At 40.5% G+C, this 18,294-nt stretch overlaps 1 pseudogene across 1 annotated transcript; it reads right to left on the bottom strand.

The window, feature by feature from the left end:
• Positions 1–4,836: 4,836 nt before the first annotated feature.
• Positions 4,837–10,794, bottom strand: LOC147617291 (callose synthase 11 pseudogene; annotated as a pseudogene). The gene has a single exon (XR_015262335.1). The product of XR_015262335.1 is annotated as a callose synthase 11 pseudogene (transcript).
• Between the last annotated feature and the right edge of the window lie 7,500 nt (positions 10,795–18,294).

Raw genomic sequence — 18,294 nt, 5'->3', positions numbered from 1 at the left:
ATCAAGAAACCAACCAAGGATGGCTAAGGGGAAGAGGAAGAGGAATAACACTCCCCACAAGACTAGCATATGAGCGAGCTCCATTCTCAACCACAACAACCCCGACTGATTTATTAAGGATGGAAAAATATGTAGGGGTGGAAAGGGAGTTAGGGGCTACTCAAGTTCATGCCCCATTATAAAACCCTATGAAGCAATATCACATTTCAAAACTCTTTCAAATATTCAATGGAGATGGTGATCACATCCAATACATGGAAATCTTTGAGTCTATTTGTGAAACATGTTGACCCATTGACGAGCTCACAAAGATCCATTCATTTTTCCTAATGTTAGGTGGGAATACAAACCAATGATATAGAACTCTAAGGCTGGAGGATAAGGTTAGTTTTACTTGGCTTAAGAATATATTTATGCCAAACTTTGTAAGCAGCGATGATAAGTGGAGCCCAGTAGCACAACTCTATAATATTATATAACACAAGCATGAGTCCATGAGAGATTATGTCTGTCATCTCAAACATTTGAACTCTTGGTGTAAGCTTCAGGAGAGCTTAACCAATGAATTATTATTGCTATGCTTTCTTTTGGGAAGGGAGTACGAGATCTAAGAATCCATGACTATATGCTCTTATCAAGACTAGCTACATTTGATGTGTGCTACAATATGGCCATGGAATCTGAAGATAACATGTTGGAACTACCCTTAGGCTAGCCTAAAGAAAATAAGACTCCATCTTTGGCTCTGCGTAGTTGACATGCCTTAGACACTAGGGAAAGGCATGTAAAAAACATGATGGTTGATTAACAAGTTGACCTCGGCCATGGCCATGTGACCTCGGCCATCCTAGAAAAAGTTAAGTTGAAAGAGGCAAGAGAACTTCCAAACAATGCAGAGAGCTAGTTTGGTGTTGGAAATGTAGACATAAACATATGAGCCCTCATTTGTGACCCATACCACCACTCTTCTATTGTGCACATTTTACGTTCATGTGTAGATACAGTGCTTAATCTTCTAGTGCAATTACCAGTAGCTAGATCAACTCTAGCTTTAACAGCACCACCAGTCTAACATAATGGTAATACTGGACCACCACAAACACAAGGACAAGGTTATGCACATGGAATGTATAGGTTATCCTTATCACCATCGGTATTACCACCCCAACCACCTCCACCAAAGATAACACCAATAAATTAGGTTGTCTTGGTTGGAAGAACCAGTGGTGGAAAGTGAATATTCTTGTGAGTTAGAACTAAATCATGACTATTATGAGGAGACACAGGATATTGTGCCTAACTTTTATGCTATGCAAGGAGCTACACTAGTGCTAGTATTTTAAACCTCTATCCGATGGAAGGGGAGAAAAATGAATGGAATAACTCTCGGAGGGCCCCATTATAATGTTCTCTTCATCAAGGACCTCATTGAGTAGTGGAGTGCCTACTCAAAATGGCTACTCCTTCTCAACAGAAAGCTCCCTAGCAAGAAATAACGGCTCCATCATTCTTAGAAGGCATTTCAAGCTCTTCTTTTGCATATGATTCTTCTATTTGCTTGGGCATCTCCTCTTTATGATCCTTGTTCATGGCTTATGGCATTAAATCATTTGATAAGAAGGGCTTTGCTTCAAATGGCATACACTCTGGTCTAGTTCTTGTGTAATTATTGTCATTACCTCTTCATGTGTGAGCATTTTTTTTGGTGGCTCATTGTGGCTTCTTGTGTATGCATGTGTTTTTAATTTTCATTTCCCACCACGTTTGGAATTTGGCTAGTTCTTTGGGAGTTCACCACACTGCACTCAAGAGCATACAATGCTCAAATTGAGACCTAATATACCATAGCTAGAACACAAATGCAGAGGGTGGGTATATCACTTACCTCGTGATAGCTTGAGCTGGGGATTCTTGTAGGTAGCACCATTGATGGAGCATGCAAGAGCTCATGCCGTCATGTCACCAATTGCACACTCCTCGTAGCTCAATCGCCTCATAGCTCGATCCCTCACTTACTCACTCACACACACATAGACAAGCAGCTAGAGAGCTCAAATCATGCATACAAGCAAGCAAGAGGCAAGAGGGAGATCCTTGTGTAGGTTCTCCCAAACATTAAGCGATCCATGGAACACATCCTAAAAAACCTAAAACATCCCCCCTCCCCCCACCCTCACCCCTCATACAAGCAAGCAAGAGGCAAGAGGGAGATCCTTGTGTAGGTTCTCCCAAACATTAAGCGATCCATGGAACACATCCTAAAAAACCTAAAACATCCCCCCCTCCCCCCACCCTCACCCCTCATGTTTTTCTTTTTAACTGATGATCTCTCATTCTCTTGCTTAGTGATCATTAAATCCCCCTTAGCTGCATGTGAACCTCCATTTAAAACCCATGGTCACCCTACAAATCCACTTATATGAACCCATCTTAGTGCCTCCCAGTTTTACACTTTAACACCACCATGTGACAATTCCCTTTAACTGATAAGTTAAAGTTGCTTCTTTGACACAATCGCCTTGATGCCAGCTATCTCCCTGTTTTTACTTATCTCTTCTTCATCTTGGTCTCCCAAGCCACCATGTGACAATTCCCTTTAACTGATAAGTTAAAGTTGCTTCTTTGACACAATCACCTTGATGCCAACTATCTCCCTCTTTTCACTTATCTCTTCTTCATCTCGGCCTCCCAAGACACCTCCTACCCATATTTCTTTGCAACACTCATTGGAAGGTTCTTCTTTAATGCCCCTACTCAAACAAAGAGAGATAAAACCTTGAATTACTCCTTTCTCTTAGCTTGACCTTGCAATATTCTTACTATAAACACCCTCAACTTTGTTGAGGGTTGAGGATGCAAAACCAAACTCATGAGTGTCTGTTCAGTTTTTGGAAGTTGTTAATGACTAGCTCGGGAGTTTTTATATATAGTCATGTAGAGTAGAGAAATAACTAAATTTCAGTCAATAAGGTTATGGGCAATCTTAAAGTGATTCTAGAGAGTAGAATAATGCAATTTGGATGGTTCAAATGATATGTATAGTGGGCAATCAAAAGATAGCATAAAGAGCATGCAAAAGTTTGGAAAGCATAAGCCAAAAGTTGTAGAGAAACAAGCATGGGAAATATGTAGCCATAGGAGAGTCATTTGCAAAAATTAGAGAAGAGTGTTTAAGCTGCAAAAATTAGAGAGTGTTTAAGCTGCAAATTCATTGTATTATGTGTGCCCAATCACATTAGCAATCACATTAGCAAATTCATTGTATTATGTGTGCCCAATCACATTAGCAAGTGATGAGTATTTTTTTGGGTGTATTTTCTCTCTCTACTGCTGAAAATTTAGATTTAAAAAAAAATTCACTTATCTAATTATCATCATTAATCACCATATTAATCTCTAATTAATATGCTATAGCAATCTCTAATTAACTTTTACTCCTTGTTTAGAGATTGCTATAGCATATAATTTCTATTTTGTGTAATTTTTCATACTATTTCAATAATTTAGGAGTCACTTTACTCAAGTGATCTATTGGGCCTATGAGAGTGTGTGGGTTCATAAATCTTTTCATGGTATTAGAACTATGACTAGCTCTATTGAGAACTAAGAAAAGTGATTGAGTGATTCTTTTAATTTTACAGCTATGAGAATGTTTAAGCTACCTGAGAACTAAGAAAAGTGATTGAGTGATTCTTTTAATTTTACAGCTATGAGAATGTTTAAGCTACAAATTTATTGTATTATGTGTGCCCAAGCTACTAGTGATTCTCAGTGATTGTGAGCATTTCCTATGTGGTTTCTCTCTCTACCACTCATGTTTTCTCTCTTTACTCCTAAAAATTTCAATTTAAAAAAATTTACTTGTTTGAGAGCTAATTATTATCACTATTCACGATATTAATCTCTAATTATTTTTTACTAGTTGTTTAGAGATTGCTACAACATATATTTTTCTATTGTGTGTGACTTTTCAAATTATTTCAATAATTACTCAAGTGATCTATCGGGCATGTGAGAGTGTGTGGGTTCATACATCTTTTCACTCTTCATCTTTATTGCTGCAAGGATCCAAACCAATCCGGCAACCCCTCCATTGCACCAAACATCAACATAACCCAACCTCAAAACATAGCTAATGTACTACCCAAGCCCTAATTCCTCTAATGAAATCCCTATTAATAACAAAGATTTAATGTGAAATAACCAAAGACACCCATAATCCATTGCTAAATTCAAAAATCAAGCTCATGACAATTTTGAAAATCAAGTTCAATCGCCACCTACCCTCGTCTTCCATTCTTGGAATTTGTGAAGAGATAGGCCACCTTTTATACCACATGAGCCAAGGCCTTGGTTTTTTCACCCCTATCTTTGGCATTGGACCTTTGTCACTTGGCTCTACCCTTTGTGCCTCTTGCTCACCTTATCGTCTTTCGTCGGATATTAGCCCCTCTTCCCTTTCATACCCATTTAGCCTTTTGCCCATGTCCACCTTGAGCTTTGGCCCTTTGGCTCTATCCACATCCACTAAGCTATAACTACAAGGCTACATAATTCTAATACATGCTAAATTTACACTCACCCACCATTGTAACCAATCGGGTGATGATGTTGGCTTGGCATTGCTTGGTGATGACTTCACTTTTGATAAACCTTTTTGCGTTTCATACACTACTTGTCCATTTCAACACACACACTTGAATTTTTTAGGACATGGTAAATAAAGTAAGCCACACTTATTAGTAGATAGTACTGAAAACAAAAACGCACCTTGTAAATGTAAGGATGGCCTAAGATTTATGAGTTGACATGTCACTCTAAAACTTTAGCTGGAAGTAATGAATTATGCTTTATTGCTTACATAAAATTATGGGGCCAGTACATCAAAAGTCAGCAAATTAGAGTGGTACATCCAACAAGATCCCCATGCTGCATAAAAAATGCTATTGAAATTTATAAAAATATGGCTTGGACATCAAAATTGAGCACCTTTAAGTCACAACATTATGGATGAGCCATAGAAGAGAAAATATGCCAACCTATCATATCCTTGGACTGCTTAATTCCCGTGGGTGGTATATGGGTGTTGATTGAACGACCACTCTATCACATCACTATGGAGTTGTGAACGACCCCTCAAACCCAGGAGAAGTATTTCACACCTAAAAAGGAAAGCTTGGCCAACAAGCCGAGCTATTTATTTAGGGTTAAACTTATTTTTTGCGGTTAATATTATTCAAACCATGTAGATATGTAGGGGTGATTTTTTAAGGGTGATTATTATTCAAACCATTATTATTAGTACTGACCTCGGTAAGTAGCCTTCTTGCCTTGTAGGAGTCGAGAGATTTGGAGGCCTCTGCTGAAGGCTTGGTTGAAAAGGATGCGGGTCTGCATGGATTGGAAGCCGGGCAACCAGGAGAGGATGGCCACGGGCGCCATGACCATGAGCCCCATGGCCAGGTCGTAGAGGCGGGCCACCTCCACCACCACCGCCCACACGGGCGTCTCTTCCAGGTAGGGCTTCAACACGGAGCCCATGCACAGCAGACCCCACCCGGTCGGCAAGAACGCCAGCAAGCTCAGAAACAGATCCACAAACTGGAAACCCGTCAGCTCCACCAGCAGCACTATCACCATCGCTATGAACAGTATCACAAAACACTGAATCGACCTGTAGTATATGTGCTGCTCGGCCGCATACTTCTCCCCCGCTCTTGCCACCACTATGTACACCACAATGGCCACCACAATGTAAGTCCAGGACACTAAATACACCAGAATGCTCTTGTTGTGAGCCGCTATGTTCAGCCTGTACACCATGCCGTACTGTATCAGAAAGAACCTCACGCTAATCACCACCTCTAGAACCCTTCCCCAGAAGCCCGTAGTGCTCAGATGGTCCTGCTCCTCATTCCACCACACCTCCCAGCTCTCATGTGCCTTCATTGACACTCCCCTCTTCTGCCATAGCCATGTCTGGAAGTCCTCATAATCATATACTGTCTGCAGCCAGTCGAACCCCGATGGATTGAACAAAAAGGGCCCCAGTATCCATGACAGTGCCAAGAACCAGTAGGAGAGTGTCATTAGTGCATAGACTGTGGTGTTTCTGGCTATGGTCCCATATGTCTCATAGATGATCAGGAGAATGATGAGCTCAATCCCTTTGACAAAATGGCTCCTAGAATGGTAGCGGTAATTCTCTGTAAATGTCTCTCTTTTCACCACAAAACCCCGGCCAGTGGCCTTGTATTTGGCACCCCCATGGAGCAGGGTCCTGCCAAAGTAATGTCCTTTTGTCCCCAAGGAGAAGGTGTAGAAGATAGAGCAGAGCTGCAGGTGCATCAAAAGGAATTGCCACACTGCATCTGTGAAGCCATGCTCTAGGGAGTTCTCGACAATCATCGGCAGAGAGCTGAACAATCCAACCTGCACGATGAACTGCTGGTCAAGGGAGGCTGTTAGGGCTGAATTGCTGAGGCTTCCGGCAGAAATGAAGCTTTCTATTCCACTGAGGCCGAGATATACTCGACCCCACAAGAATGCATAGGCAGCCAAGATGATAAGCAGGTTACTGAAGTAGAAGCCCACAGCTGTATAGTAGAAGGAGAACATGCGGAAGAAATCAAGGTGATGGCCAAGGCGGTAAACATCTCTGCTCAACATCTGTTCACCATTGCCACCAGAGATCTTGGCCTCAAATGTAGCAATCTGATTCAAGCCCACATCTCTTCCTTTCCCTACCTGTATGTATTCATGGTGAGTGACATTCCCTCCTCTCAGAGTGCAGTTGAATCCTGCATAAATGTCCTCACTGATATTGATCTCCGTGGAGGCCTTGCTGATGCCTCCCCTTGATAAGAACCATAGCCTGTCAAACATGTCTGGGTGCCCATAATGCATCCTGATTTTGAGAGGGTTAGCAAGCACTCGCTGGCCGAGTGTGACAAAACTGGTCTCTTGAGAAGACATGAAGAAAGCCAGAGAAGAGACAGAGCCAGTGAAGACATGCTCTCGAATACCAAGGATGCGAGGCTCGTGTTTCTTTGTAAATTCTTGAAGCAAATTCCGGACTTTGAGAGCCTCCTCAAAGTAGTTGTCTTGGTTCATGTCGATGGTCTGCACCGCCTCTCCTCTGGTGAAGATGAGGGCCTGATTTTGATTTTCAGGCTTGCCTTCCCCCAGCTTGAAAGGACCAGGAAGCAATATTCTGTATATCTCCACTTCTTTATGTTGTTCTGGATCATATTTCACCAAAACAGAGTAGTATTCCTTGTTTTTGCCAACCTCTTCCACATATGCAACCCTTACAGCTGGATATCTCTTCATCAGGGAAAGTATGTCATTAGCTTTGTCATCTTTCTGATCTTTTAAATCCCCATAGGCCTGGCATGCGACAACAAATGTGAACTTCAAAAGAGCTGCAGCTTCCTCTTGGGGTGTTATTGTCAAGTCACGCAAGCGGCTAGGAGGCCTCGGGTTTTCCAGATGTGTGGAAGTTGTAGCAAGTTTGGATTGTGATGTTTCAGTTTCAAGGTGAGCCAGCACCTCTAGAGCACGCTGGTAGTACATCATGCCCCGAATGGTGCGGCCCAGTGTCTGACCTCTATAGGAAGCCCACAGCTTTAGATCTAACTGTTTATCAAGTGGAAGAGACTCCATTCTCTCCTCGTAGTTTACCCATTCATCTGGAAAGATTTTCTGAAGATAGAACTTGATGCTTATGCCATCCTCATTCATAGCTTCCAACTGATCTAGACTGTACAAAACGTCCTCTTTATGGTAAGGAGTGAGGACACTGAAAGCTAGCATCCGATCCACTGAAGGTGCATGGGGCATGGTCATGAAGAGGGAGTTACTGAAGAAAGCAAGGCGGCGGCGGGCCTCCAGGTTCTTTGGAACATTTGTCATGTTCTCCTCTAGCATAGACTGGAGCCTCCTCAACTGGCGGTGGAAGTCTTTATCTTCCAGGACATTCAACTGAATTGCATCTTGAAACAAGCTTTCTCCCACATCAGCACCGCCCTCCCTTGTTGGAGACACACCAGCAGCACCCATCAACTCTTTCATAGTGCGCTTGTTTGTGGGAAGGTCTCTAACCAATCCATCTATCAGGTTCAGAAGAGCCTTCACTGTGTCAGCTATGTGAGCCTCTTTGGACACTGGCTTCCCCAACAGGACCCGCAGCAAGTCCAATACACGAGAATGCACTTCTTTCAATTCTTCTGCTTTGTATTTTTCAAGGAATTTTCCCTCCTTACAACTGTCTTTAATCTCGTTAAGCACCAGATTCACAATCTTCCTCTCCAGCAGCCCGTGATCCCTGTGCTCTTCGCCTTCCTTCTCCTCCCGAATGATTCTCAAAAGCAAGCACCTCAGGCTGTAAAAAGCCTCCATCACAGCACATTTCCTATACTCATTGCGGCTGATCTTCTTCCACAGTTTCACAGTGTTGTCTTTCTTATTCTTGCGGGCGACACGAAGTGCATTTGAAACCTCATTGGACAAGAGCACCGCAGGCCACTGAACCACTGGAATGTCCAGGGAGGGTGGTGGTAATTCGAGCTGTTCTTTTTCCTTATTGCTCACCAGGTCTTCCTCCCTCAAGGAAGAGATTATGCAGTTCCATAAAACTGCAAACTTTTGACCTGGCAGTGAATCGTATCCAGCTACGTTAGTGTAATGCCTATCCAACCCATATCTGATCTTCAGCCTCTTCAACATGTCCCTCACAGGCCTCAAGTGCCTGTCTCTGTTAGATTTTTCCTCAGGCAACAAATTGAATGTAGTAGCACTAGCAAAGAAGGGGAATCTTAGCCTGAATTGTTGCAGATTGCGGAGCTCTCCAATGTTAGAGAAAAGTCCTACCATTACTCCCACCACTGATGAGAGGATAGAGTACCAAATCTGTGTATCCATCAAGTAGATCAAGAGAACAGGCGCCCAGAGCACAGCCACCACAAACCTGTTGTGGTTGCTAAAGAATTCATGCCATTTAAAGACCACCCTATTGAGCCTAAGAAACTCGCGTGTTGGCTCCACTAGGGGCCTTAGTTGAAGGAAGTAGCTGAAGGAGATCTTGGCAGAGAGAACAATGAGCCAGAAGAGGGTGTATTTGAGGGTGGCCATGAGGCCTTGGTGCAGGCCACGGCCAACAAAGGTTCTAGTGCGGAACCACCATGAGAGGGCATGGAGGACCTTCCATTCTGATTTCTCTATGAAGTTGGCAACGCAAGGCATGAAGAACAGCAGTATTGATAGAATTTCTGGGAGCAAGAAAACAGCAGCAGCCACGAGAAACTGGAACAACTTGAGGTTCGCTTCTGCTGACCAGCCGCCATCATTGGCTCTCTGGTAATGAACCCTGGCCAGCATGATGGAGAAGATGGCGATCCATGCTATGGATGCCAGAAGCTTGAGGACCATGCGCAGAGCAAGCAGCTTGGCGTTTCTGGAGATCAAGGTGAATTGCATGACTATGGTGAGGAGAGCTTGCACCGCCCGGAGGCCAGCCCATGTGATGAAGGCATAGAGCAATTTGGCTTGGATATCCCTGTCATACAAGGCTGTCCATGGTGTGCCATCCCCGCTGCTGAAGGCAAGAGTGATGAGGATTTGCAAGATGAGGAGCTGAGCAAACCAGAGGCGGTGGAAGCTGTGGAAGATGTTCCAGAATGATCGCTGCTCCACAAAACCGACCTTGAAGCCCATCGTGTTGTATTTGCGGATCACCTTCCTCTTCTTCTGCTCCCTTTCTCTTTGCCTGGTTGGTAGCTTCAGCAAACTGGCGCCGAATGACTGCTGCCGCTTGCTGTTGGGTTGCCCCTGCAACGGCCCCATACTTTCATTCTGTTGTTTGCCCTCCTCCCTTTTTTTTCCATCTGCTGGGACGTAGATTGGGACATTGACTAAGTAGTCACTGCCTAATTCCAACCTCCACCCACTGCCTGATTTGAACTTCCCAAGCTGAGTGAAGCAGTGCTTGGACCAGAAAAACTCATTCATGTCATCATAGTTTCTCCATGAAGAATGAGGGGCTCCTCCATCTCTGGAACCTTGGGCTTCAGCTCTCACCGCATTGTAGATGCGTGTGATTACTTTTGTCAAGAAGCAGTTCTTGCCGAAAGAGAAAGGTGGTTTGTTGTCCTCAGCCCCCCGTTGGGTACCGCTGATTTCAATGCTAATATGTGGCGAACGCCCCAACACGGCAACATAGAGCTCCTCGGCCATGTTGTGGAAGATGTAGCAGAGGCACTCTGGCATGAAGCGAAGGTTCGCTGCCTCCCCCCAGATGAGAAGGTAAAGGCAAGGGTAGGCAAGGAGGGCAAGCTTGCTGGAATCATGGAGGTTGTGCTTTTCACCCAGGAAGGAGCACCACTTCTTGTAATTTTTGAGCAATTTCTTGTGTAAGAAGCCGATGGAATGCTCCACCTTTGCATCATTTCTGCCTTGCCTTGCATCAACGTTATCTTGCTTTGAGCGCAGCAGATGGTTTGCGAGGAGGAGGATGACATGCTCACGCTGGTTTCTGACATTGTCTGCTTGGAAGCCGAACAGGGTGCCCAGCCTATCCATGAGGTCCAGGGGGGGGACTCTAGATGATGATGATGGTGATGAGTTCAGGTAATCTGGAGACCTTTGGGAGAACTCTTCCTCAGCAGATTTCAGAGCTCTGATTGCATCTTGGACCTCGTCATAGCTCATCAGAGCTTTTTCTACAGGAGAGAGAGCTGACGCGACCTTGTCGTGCAAGGGCAGGATGTTGAAGTGTTTCTGCTGCGGCTCGGCCATAGCTGCAATTCCTCTCTAGATGGAGGTACTTGACTCAAGACAGCAGCTGTGAACGCATCTTATGTGTGTGTGCGAGAGAGAGAGAGAGAGAGAGAGAGCAAAGGCAGCAGTTAGTGTTTCCGAGTGCAGGGACTCCATGGCAGTTGGCTGTTGTATGTTTACACCTTTCCTTCATTTTGAAGCTTGGCTTACGACTTTTTTTTTTTTTTTTTTCAAAGTTGGGCGTTAGGAAGCGGGCTTAGTACCCATGGGACCCCCTTATCCCACAAAGCAGGCTACCCTGATTGATGCCTCACCCTTGAAGCTTGGCTTACCACTTTGCTTGTTATGGACTCATGGGCATTTACCAAAAAAGAAGAACAAAACCGTTTATTTACCTCTTCTCAAAGTTATTCCTTTTACAAACCTTCCTTGGTGGTCCACTAGCTTAACAAATGTTAATTTCAAATTGGAGTATTAAACTAACCGCCCAATTTTAATTTCAAATTGGAGCATTAAAGTAACCACCGGGCCATAATGCAATCTTTAGGGAGAAACTTATTTCACTTAGTTTAGGGAACACTCTGGGGCTCCATCACTTTTCTAGGCTTGGATATCAAAAGAACAAAGAAGAATCAAAAGCTCCAAGATGTCAACTCTCTATTCTCGGGGAGTGGACCTCAATTGTAATACATAGCTCAGCTTCTAATTAACCAATGCAAGATTTCTTTTCAATAGTTTTGGTTGGTGGTCAAACTTCTTCTTGCCCATTATTAAAAAAAGACCTAAAATGTTAACATTTGATTGAGAGCAAGAAAAAGAGTAATCGTGTTGAGAGGGATGCCAATAACACAAGCAATTTTGGAATCAAATGTAATATAGATACATAAAGAATATAACAATTTAGCATAACCAAAGATTGAATTTTCTTTATAGATACATAAAGCATATAACAATGAAGTGAACTAGAAGTTGTTAGCATAACCAAAGGTTGAATTTTCTTTATAGATAAATGTAGTGTTGAAAGCACACGTATGAATTGTTTACAAAACATATAATTTTATAAGTGGAGTGTGAAACAATGAAAGAGAACAAATCATCTTTTTTTAAAAAAAGGCTTAAGGTTTTGCAATGGTAATAAATGTACCACTTCTTTTAGCTATTATGAAAGAAAAAACTTTGTATTGGTGGCTAGTATTTGAACCTTTGTAAACATGGTGTCGCAAATAATGAGGATATTGATTTGGAAACACTCAAGAGATGGTAGCTAAGAACTAGCTAGCCACTAGTGTGAAGTTTGCCGATTAATCTTGATTAATGTAGAATTTCAAAGTTGATAGGTATATAAGCTACCACATAAAATATTGTTAATGGATAAAGATCACGTCATGGCTCTTAGGTGGCATGTGATTTTCAACTTAGTTGATACCATTTATCGAGTCAATGCCATTTCATCGTCTAAACAAATGTCCAAGAGTAAGCTGGGTCCATGAGATGATAACTTCAAAGTTTTGATACAAAAGTTCCCATAAAACCAAATGTCAATTTTGTACATTGCCATAGCATAGAGATTAGGATGGCTCATGGGTATGCTTGTTAATGATCCTAGGTTAATTTTTTTTGCTAAATAGAGTCACTAAAGAATAACATCTTAGTCATATGCTTGTTAATGACCCTAGGTTAATTTTTTTTGCTAAATAGAGTCACTAAAGAATAATATCTTAGTCATATGCTTTGTTACTACACAAAGTATCACTTTTGACAACCTAATATATATCAAGAATAATTAAAATGCATATAAATAGAGTCACTAAAGAATAGCATCTTAGTCATATATGCTTTGTTAATACACAAAGTATCACTTTTGACGACCTTATCTATCAAGAATAATTAGAAGGAATGTAAACTTACACATAATCTCATCTCATACATATTAAAAATGAAGCTTACTAAGGAATAATGATAGGGTTGGACCACTCAAGTGATGGGTCATGGACAAATCCTTCTATGAAAGATTAGAGCTAATAAAGACACCATAAGACACATAGATTAAGTAAAAAAAGATAAATAATAAAATGAAAACACACATAACATGAGGAAACCATGTGCATGGGCAAGATTTACAAAGCAACAGAAAGCATATATTAATCCACTAATAGGTCACACATAAGATAGGCTCTCAGTCACATCAAATGAGTGTGTGGACCTCATAATATAGGCCTCATATAGGTAGGCACCTAGATCCACAATCATCTCCTAAATCTACTCCACCTCCCCCTACATTAATGGGAGGTGCCTAGGATTAGGGGGATAAAAAAATCTTCGTAAAAAAATCACACTACTATAAGGATATATGGATGCTAAATCACCCATATTTCTCAACACTCTCTTGATCAAGCATCCAGACCACATAGGGTATGCTTAACCAAGAACTCACAAAGAACAAAATGCCACTGCCTATATAAATGATTGCATTACAAAATTGGCTACTAGCTATAAATGACCACCGGCTATAAATGATTACATTACAAAATTGTTGTATAGTCTGAATAACTCCATAACTTTTCCTTCATATACAGTAGTAGGGGTGTGAAAGGTAGGGAGTACAACACATGAGATATAATCATTGCCATGAGTCATCACTATAGTTGAAGTCAACACTCTTCCCAAGGGCCTTGCTATTTATGCCACCAAGTTACCATCAAAGGAAATGGAAATGTGTGTCGACATAAAAATGAATAAGTTAATGATGTGTCTTCAAATGACATGTAGCTACTCATGCCACAATGAAGAGCCAATAAGGCCCACCAAGGATGACATGTTGCATGGGACCCATGCTCAATAAGGACTTCTCTATAATGCACATAAGAAAGAATCCAAAATGTGTCTTCACAAAGGGTTGTTGATGACAAAAGTATTTCCATCTCACACATGGAATGCATAAGGTCATCATAGAACTCATAAAGATAAACACCACCAAGAAGAAAGTATGCATGACATACATCACCACCAAGATATCGATGAAGACAAGATGATAAACAAGGAAGTGCATTCGCCCATCTCACACATGGCTTGGATACACTTTAATTCACCATAAATATTGGTTATGACTCACAAAAAATGTTCACAAACAAGGGTGTGGAGCTTTGAGATTTCACTAAGGCTTGCACACACAAAGTAAAATTTCTCTTTATAATTAGGTGGGCATTACATCAAAGGTTTAAAATGGCTAGTATGCACCACCAAATAAATATTCACAAAGTATTAATTTCACAAAGGTTTGAAATGACTATTATGAGCCATCAAATAAATGTTTAAAGGGTAAAAAGTCTCCCTCTTTTCAAGGAGGGAACTTTGATTTTTGAGTAGGAAATGATGGGGTGCCTCTCTACCCATTTGTTGCCTAAAATGCATATTGATTTTGCTGTTAATTTTGTGTCCAAATATTCATGAGGTCTTGCTACTGCTCTTGCTTCATTGAGTTGAACTTAGAGTTAAGCTTTCTTAGCTCTCTTTGTTGCTAGGAGAAGCCGTGAGCTACTATTGTGTGTGCAGAGGTTACCTAAGGAAGAGAGGTTATGGCCGTTTGTGCTGTTGGTTAGGGCCTTTGTTCATAGCTCAAATGAGAACTAGTTCACAACTTCACTCCACACAGATATGCATCTTAAAACTAGTTTGAGATCACTCCTTCACAACTTCACTCCACACAGATATGCATCTTAAAACTTGGGTAGATGCAAGGAAGATGCACATGTTCAAGAAAATTAAGAAACCATGGAGATTCACAAAGGACTAAGGTGAGCTTGGTTTTCTTCCAAGCCCTTTTATCTTCATTGATTGGGGCTCAGTATGAGCTCAATGGAGATGGCATTTTGAGCTCTTTTATCTTCAGTGGTTGGGGCTCACTATAAGCTCAATGGAGATGGCATTTCGAGCTCTATTGATTTTGCGTACTAAGAGACAAGGGCACAAAAATCATTGAGATTAGGAAGCAACAATTATGTTGCGAATATCTCTCCCTCCCTCCCTCCCTCTCTCTCTTTCTCAACTACTTTGTAGGTTAATATCGTTTTTCTTGCCCGAACTCCGTAAGGAGCTTTGCCATCTTACCTACATGAAGGAAACTTATCTTTTGTAAGAGAGTGTTGGAACACATAAAGTAGCCTTACCATCTTACCTACATGTTTTTCTTGCTCAACCTACTATAAGGTGCTTTGCCATCTTACCTACATTAAGGGAACTTATCTTTTGTAAGATAGTGTTGGAACACATAAATTAGGCTTACCATAAGCTTAATGTTAAATAGAGAAAGTCTATGGATGTAGTATACATAGTTGCCTGACTAGTAATAGAGGCTGGACCATTTCTAAGTTTGGCTGACCTAGTGTAAAAACTAGTCACTTGTATATAAGTCATATTCGACAACACAATCATTCCCTTAAAATACTTTTCTTGTGATCTCTCTTCTCCTTTCCTCTTTTTGCTTATTTGCATGCTATTGTGTTGTTGCTTGCTTAATGGATGCTTGTTTGGATAGGTGTGGTAGTAGGTTTCCTCTTGCATTAGCTTCTTCTTGGCTTTTGTGAGAGAGAACCATCACAAAAAGGACCATATCTTCTTCACTCCATCTAGGCATTGAGATCTCTCCCTTCACCTCCTTTGGTAAAGGAGCATTCCTGTGTGATAATGTAGTGAGGATGCGATGGACGAGCTAGCGCACCCACATGGGAAGTTGCAGATTGTGGCTCAAAGGAAAGACCCAACAACACATGTTTTAGCAAGGCTAAGATAGGATCTTGACTTGAATATATTTGGCGTTGGTTGGGGACTAGCCTAGGGCTTAGCTCTATTTTTCCTTTCATTCTAAGCTATTAGAATCACCCAATATTGCCCAGTGTTGATTAGGAGGTTACACTCCAAAAAAGACACAGTTTTGGAGCTTTGGATGTGTTTGTTTGTTGCTTTTAATTTGGCAAAAAAAGAGTACTATGCTATTTGGGTTGAATTGCGATAAATCTGGGAGGTGTGATTCATACCATTTACTGCAATCAAACGGTTAAATGCTATAGGAGAAACTATAGGACAAAAAGGTTGGTATCGAATGACTGAATTCTATAGGAGAAACTATAGGAGTAATTTGGTTTTAATAAATGAATGTTTATTTTTGGTGCTGGGGTAAAGTTTAGGTGAATAAAAAGGTTGGTCCAATTTGGGTAATGGTTAGGTGACTTGCCCCCAATATGCAAATTCAAATTTGTACACATAACTCTGTGAGTGAGGTTAACTTGACTTCGCCTGAATCTATCACTACTCTCCCTGATGCGAGCTACTACCTACTCATTTCCCTACACATAGAGAGAGATAGAGATAGGGGGAGATGCCAGCCCTATTTTCCCCCACAAAGAGAGAGAGAGAGAGAGAGAGAGAGAGAGAGAGAGATAGAGAGAGAGAGAGAGAGAGAGAGAGAGAGAGAGAGAGAGAGAGAGCATCTGCTTGCAGAACTCCTTACTCCTCTGCATCAGAACTCCTTACTCGTCCTTAACTGCCGTGGTATTCTTATTAAACTCCATAATTTCATTTAATTTCTTGTTAAATGAAATTTTTTGTTCTTGTTAAAGTATGGTTAAATGTATGTTTTCATATTGCTCAGTCCACACACATTCCACACACACTCTATCTTCTTACACATAGTTCACAGTAGTCCACACTCTTTCTCTCCCTCCCTCTCTCTCTCTCTCTCTCTCTCTCTCTCTCTCTCACACACACACACACACACACACACACACACACACACACACACACACACACACACACACACACACACACACACACACCCCATTATTGTTAAATGCATTTCTAAAAAATGTATGAATTATGTAAGATTCCTCCCCAGCTCCTCAAGATGACCAGTATCTTTCCCTGTAATCAATTTCCTCTTCAGAATAATAAAAGATCTTATTTCTACTTGTATTGGCTTAGAGAGAGAAAATATTCTAGAGAGAGATTATTCAGTTTTCAGATATTTTTGGATGAAAAAATATATCTTCTTATTAAAATAAATTCCCCCAGAATAGAAGTTCAAAAAGAATTTCAGAAGGTGCATTAGGAATAAATTATAATATGTTCAAAAGGCCTTATCCTAAGGGTCCAGATTTTCTAAAAATTTTAGATTAAGGTTCTGAGGGGCCAATCAGATTCATCCAAATGTAGGGAGGAGATAAATTGAAGAAATAAAGAAAATTTTCCCAAAAATGAGTAAATACTCACATAAGATGAAGAGTGGACTAAGGACCAAAGGAAATACTAAAAAAGTAAATTTTTGACACCTCAGAGTGGGGATTCCCCCTCATGAAGGAGGTGCCTATTTAACATGTGTGGTGGAGTTTTAAATTCTCAAATAGTGAGATATTTCATCTCTCCTCTCTCCTAATTCAAGTCTAGTTCCAAAAAACAAGCTAAACTAACCCAAAAATGGTAAAAAATTGACCAAACTGAACTGGAAAATTCTAGAATCAGTTTGCTTGGTTAGAGGCTCACTTTTTCCTATAAATAGAAGCCTTCCCCTTTGTAGAAGCTTAATAGTGTTTTAGGCACTGTTACTCTACTCCTCCCCAGAGCCAAAAACATTGAATTCTTTGATAATTCACTTGTTTTTGACTATTTCCTCTACAAAGAATTGGTGGCCACTCTTGATCCAAGCAAGAGTAGAACCCTCAATCCATCAAGTCAAAGGATAGCTCACAAAACTCCATGTAAGTTAGAAATTCTACTTTTTTCTAATTCTATTCTATGGTTTTATGATTTCTTGCTTCTTTTAAATTAAAATTGGATGTTATGCCTTGATGGAAAGGCTTCCCCCTTCTCTTCATTGAATTCAGCCCTTCTTTATCCAAGATGTGTAATCAATTAAATAGAGTTAAACTTTTCGTATTGTTCTCTCTTAAAAAAAATGAGAATTGATTAGATTAGAGTGCTAGTTTCATCTTGAGTTAAATTCTAAGTAGAACTAGAATGCAAAAATTGAAAAATGGCCAGGCATACAAAGGAGGTTATGGCAAAATTTTCTTAAATTTTGTAGAAATAAGTTTTATCTTTATGTTATTCAAAAAGAGTAATCCCCTTCGTTTGTGTATTCTAAAAATGTTATTTTCATTCTATGTATAGAAAGATGCATATTAGAAATATTTTTATTTTGTAAAAGCATTATTTTCATTAGAATTAATTTCTATGCATAGAAAGATGATATTGGATATTTTTTATTATAAAAGTGTGATTTTCATTAGATTTAAATTCTATGCATAGAAAGATGCATATAGGATATTTTTTTATTATAAAAGTGTGATTTTCATTAGATTTAAATTCTAAGCATAGAAAGATGGATATTGGATAATTTTTGATTATAAAGGTGTGATTCTCATTAGATTTAAATTCTATGCATAGAAAGATGCATATTTGAAAATATTTTTATTTTAAAAGTGTTACTTTCACCGATATTGATTTTTATGCATAAAATGATGCATA

The sequence above is a fragment of the Cibotium barometz genome, chromosome 37, assembly GCF_041138505.1.
Source record: "Cibotium barometz isolate CiBa-2024 chromosome 37, ASM4113850v1, whole genome shotgun sequence".
Taxonomy (NCBI): domain Eukaryota; kingdom Viridiplantae; phylum Streptophyta; class Polypodiopsida; order Cyatheales; family Cibotiaceae; genus Cibotium; species Cibotium barometz.
Note: the sequence above shows the minus strand (reverse complement) of the source record. Positions and strands in the feature narration are given on the sequence as shown.